The 5,140-nt window shown below is 39.5% G+C and overlaps 1 protein-coding gene across 2 annotated transcripts in view; it reads right to left on the reverse strand.

The window, feature by feature from the left end:
• The window catches only part of CDC14A (cell division cycle 14A), a 63,956-nt gene extending 58,832 nt beyond the window's left edge, over positions 1-5,124 (reverse strand). The window contains exon 1 of one of the 2 annotated variants that reach the window (XM_035902853.1): positions 5,038-5,124. The gene's annotated coding sequence lies outside the window, so the exon portion shown is untranslated. The remainder of the gene's footprint in view (positions 1-5,037) is intronic. The other variant, XM_035902852.1, reaches the window with a different exon arrangement.
• Positions 5,125-5,140: the final 16 nt, after the last annotated feature.

The following is a 5,140-nucleotide window of genomic DNA, read 5'->3' on the forward strand; positions in this document are numbered from 1 at the left end:
GGTCACGTTAAAAACCTACTCTATGTAGAAAAAGAGGCCAAGTTTCTCATAAGAGGTTTCCCATATCAAGCTACATTCCCATCCAATACAAAGCTGGAGCCTAGAAAAAAAAAAAAGACTTGTTTTATCCTGGTACCCATTTACTGCAAGCAAAAGAGATTCCTCCAACACTTTTGACAACTGCTTTTATCTTTTCCATACAAAGAAGCGAAGACAGATATGGTAAAGCAATGTGTACATACAAAATTTATGAAACTGTTAGACTGGAGAGACCACCACAGGTGTTAAAGGATAGCACTTCACCAGTTTCAAATATAAAGTTATGTCAGTAGTTTGTGTCTGAAGGAAAAGTTGATGCTCCCCAGTCCTTAGATCTTCCCATTTTGTTTGCAGCGCATTTTAAAACTCTCATTTTAAGATGGAAAACAAAAGCAGGAGTACTACTCTTAATACTCATCTGTAAGAATTAGACATACAAAAGCTGGTATTAGTATATGAAGTTTTTCTGCTCTGTATTTCCTAGGGTTTTTTTTTGTGAACTTTAGCTTACCAAGTTATCTTGGTCATCTGATAGTCAAGTTCAAGTCTTCAAATGCTACTGAATGTGAACAAGGAACTCCCTGTTCTCTGTGTGAAGAGACAGCTCTGTTTGTTTTAACACGGCTAAGTTTAAGTTTTCTTTTTCCTTTCAAATGATATAAGCCACAGAATGATGGAGAAGTTCGGGTTTCCTATGCAAGTACTAGATACTTGTTACTAGATAGCCACAGAAAAAAGCGTTTAGCCAAAGTAAAAACAAACAAGTTAACCCTTACTCTTCTCACAGCAAGGAGAAACTGCTGCGTCTCATACACACATGCAGTGACAGAAACGAGTCCTACAAGTCACAGTCCAAACAGCACTTACCTGATATCGTGGTAGCTAAGCTTCCGAGTCTTATTCCACTGCTGCTTGAACTCAAAGTAGCAGCTGACATTAAGACTGCTGTGAAATTGGGCAAGTAACCTAACATACCATGGCTTGAAAGAAAGTTTTAGTGCAAAACAGAGGATGTACAGAGAATATCATATTAATTACTTTCACAGCTGCTCACAAGATGTCAGGGTCTAGATCTGTAAAAGCTGTTTATACAAGAGATCCAAAGTCAGAACAAATGACCGAATAAAAACATCATGATTTATGAAAGCTGCCATTATAATTTATCAGTAAGCGATTCCTGTTTCTCATTATCTAAATTTTAATTTTGGTTGAGAAAACTACTCAACAATAAAAAGGACATAAAAAGTTGCTTTGATAAATATATGCAAAAGCCAAGCTAACCAGTCAAGTGTAGTATTCTCAGCCCAGATCTGTTTACTGAAAGGTGAAACATGAAAGACGCTATTCTTAGAGAATAAAAAGCTTCTTACTAGTGCCTAACTCGTTAATTGAGGTCTTGCCAAGGCAAGGCTTGTCTATTTGCCAAATGACAGTCTTCATCAAGCTGGATTATTTCTCATTAACTCCATTTTCCTGCAGTAATAGTTACCTGCACTGCATTACCCTGAAAGACTGCATTTCCTTATAAGTAGCAGTGCAGACTTTCTCAGGAGAGACCTCAGGGCGTTTCAGAAAGAGACTGACAAAAAATCTTACAGAAAGAGATCAAAAAAGAGAATTCAGAATTGCAGAAGTTCATTCAGGTTTCTTGTTCCCTCAAGCGAGGAATTTACATACCATTCCCCCAGCATAACAGGTTCAAGGTTAAATTGCAGCACATTTAACTAAACCAGTGACAGCTCTAGTAGCGAGCTCCTAGTCAGCTCGCATTTGAGATGTTCTTAAAAGCATTTAAGCCTATCTTTTATTATTTTTAAAAGCGTGAATGTTTAAATAAGCGAAGACAGTGTTATGAATTCGTTAGAAGAGTTGACAACTTTGAGTGAAACCTGAAGGCTAAAGCACTCCAGATTACGTAACCCCACTTTGTGTACAATTTAGCGAGAAAGCACGTGACAAGCGGCGAGAGCGAGCCAGCATTCATCAGACCAGAACTTCCAAACCCATTAGACCTAGCGCTACAGCTGTTTTGTTTAATGAATGGGGTATATTATTAACATACAGCATTACTTCCTTATGTCTCTTTTAAGAGCAGGGGAAAAAAAAAAAAAAAGGGGGAAGCAAGGCAGTGAGATTTTAAGTACTACGTGATCCAATAACATGCTCTCTGTAATCAGACAACCCCAAACCTATGTGTTCATGAGGTTTTCAGATCATATATTGCTTCAGTGAAAGCAAATCGACACCTCAGTAGTCAGCTAAATAAATTTCTGTAACACGTCAACTTTAGTGATAACTCTTAAGTAAACCGGAATAAGAGCCCAAAGAAAAGCCAGTTTACTTCCACGCACAATGAAGTGTCTTGTCAAAGCATCTAAACCAAATTAATCAACGGTCAATCAACAGTCATCTAAACAAAATTACTTGCCTACCTCACAGATGCTGAGGATTTTGCGCTTGAGCAGACATCTCCTATCCTCCTCCTTGTAACAACCTGAACAACATATTTGATTAAAAAGCAGAAGTGGCCATGAAATTCTGATCAGGCCATTTTGAACGAAGACTCTGGAAACCCCTGTTCTGAGCTACTGCACTTCGAAACTCGCTTCCAAGTGTTTATTTTGCTATCGCATGACAAATATTAATCACTTTCTCAGAAAAGAAGGCTGCATTTTTGAGAAAATGAGCAGAAGATGCAGTCTGGCATATTAAAGTTACACTCGGCTCCTACTCAGAGACAAGCCCTGACGTCAGGCCCCTCGCTTCGCTGTGCAGCCCGTGAAACGTTAACAGGCTGGTGTCAAGCCCACGATATGCAGAAGGGAGAGGGAAGCGATAGTAAAATCAGTACCTCCCCGAGAACCAGGAAACTTGCATTCTATTCCTCATTTTGCCTCTAGCTTTCCAATTTTAGAAAGATATTGAAAAAAAAATTGTAAAATAGTAACCCTCCTGACACCTGCTTTTACCGCCCTGAGACAATATAAGCTTCCTTGGGGATGCGTGGGGAAAAAAGAGGGAGGGAAAAATAAAAATAAAGTCAGGCATGCTTTTACTACCAAATATTGCACACACTGGTGTGATGGGTGCTGCAATAAAAGTACCAGGGGAAAGTTTAGCACTGTTATGTGAAAGAGCAAGGTTATTACACAAATTCATTCATACCACCTGGTAACAGTCACTTAATTTCTACCTCCTATTATCTTCTAGTATTTTAATTTGAGAGCACAAAAGGGAGAGTACTATTACGGTACCAAATACCAGATGACACCTTTAAGAAAAGGCCAAATAGATCAGGAACTATCAATTCAGAAGATACACCATGAGTTAAGAGACCCAAAATCTTTAGATGTGCCTTAGAAGATACAGGAGACTTTGCTTTCTTCCTTTATCTTGTAATTATATCTCGTATCAAGTTACACCCTGGTACGTGGTTAACGGGTAATTGGGTTAAGGAGTATACTTACTGAATTTCCTTTATACATTGTAAAGAAAATTACTCCCCCCATCCCTCCCCACCCCCCCAAATTTCTCAGTACTTTTTTTTTTTTTTTCTTTTTTTAGTGCGATACTGTCCTCCCACAAAACACCCCAGTTACAGTCCTTGCTGAGTACCATCATCTGCAACTAACAGAGTACGGAACCGCTCCCCCTTCCCACCCCCAAGATCAAATCCTACATAAAATTCCTTCACCCTTCCTAGAAGCACATTGAGAACTAGAAACAAAATACCTCAGGTCAAACATAGCATACAAGTCTTAGAAAAGATACAAGATTGAGTTTTTCTGTCATTAGAGGAAGTGGAACATATTCATATAACAGAAATTGGTCAGGACCTTCTCCAGTTGAATTCTGCTTTTAATATTATGTCTACCTTGCCTAAGGGTATTCCTGAGGTCCCTTCCAACCTAAATTAGTTAATGGTCATTACAGAACCTACTCCCAGTCCAAGCAGTTAATTACAGGAGTCAGCTTCGGGAACAGAATCATTGGGAACTCCAGCAGAAGACATGCAGCTTAAGATAACGAAGACTTAAAAACGTGTGTAGAAAAGAAACCCTAGCACTGCAAGCTGTGTGCAGAAAGTAAGCTAGAAACCAAGGAGAAGCGGTATTTAAGTCACCGGAGAAGGGAAGGAAGAATGGTTGAGCCTCCAAGTTCTTAAACTCATATAGAAAGAAAGTCGTATTTAAAGTAAGATCACATTTTTCGTTTCATTTGTGCTGCAGCAACCCCCTTGTCAAGTGGCTAGACAGAGCATCACACATGAACCAGTTCATCTGGAGCACGGTGCAGAGCAACTATTTTTTAACCACAGCAGAGAGCCATTACTTTTTGTTAAGTGTATTTTATGTCCTTTAGCAGTATTCACGCTACAATTTTACTGTTGACCTGCTAATGTAGTGTCAATGTCTTCCAAACACACAAAGCTTTTACTTCACAGAAAGTGTTTTTTCTGCTGTTCTAAAGCTACAAAAGCCATCAGGAAGTGCTAATCTCAAAACCTTCCGCAGACTTGTAAAAAAAAAGTTGCAGATGTCCTTCAAAAGCACATTTAAGCTTTGCATTCTCATGATTCTGTACAGAAGGCGCTCACTTCATACCCTCTATACCGGAAAATACATATAAAACAAACTGTTGTTTCAGCTATTCATACCAAAGAGCAGTCTCCTATTTAAGACACCATTTAATAAGATGTAATTAGCCTTACGTGATCTTCTCCACCTTAAAAACAAATCTTACAAGAGCTCAGATATCCTTCCTCTAGCTCAACCACACTTTAAGCCATTTAACTGGTCGTGTAGCCATTTTCGTGCGTTTTTGAAATAGCAGTCTCGCTGCAGTCTCGTTCAACTAGTTTCAGCTAATGTATAAATATATTCAGGCCAACTTTACCCTTGTGCTTTGAGCAAACGGGGCAAAAAACCCGGGGTGTGCGGGGCGAGTCCCGGGCGATCGCTTTCGGTATGCAAGACACGACGAGACCACACCACTTACTTTTCGTAGACCAGCTCCTCGTCGGTACAGAAGTAGTGGGTGTTCACGGTACCTTTGGGTTTGTTTCGCAAAGTAGCGAAGTACAGCCGATCTGAAAGAGAGG

The sequence above is a fragment of the Egretta garzetta genome, unplaced genomic scaffold (assembly GCF_000687185.1).
Source record: "Egretta garzetta isolate BGI_Z169 unplaced genomic scaffold, ASM68718v1 scaffold149, whole genome shotgun sequence".
Lineage (NCBI taxonomy): Eukaryota > Metazoa > Chordata > Aves > Pelecaniformes > Ardeidae > Egretta > Egretta garzetta.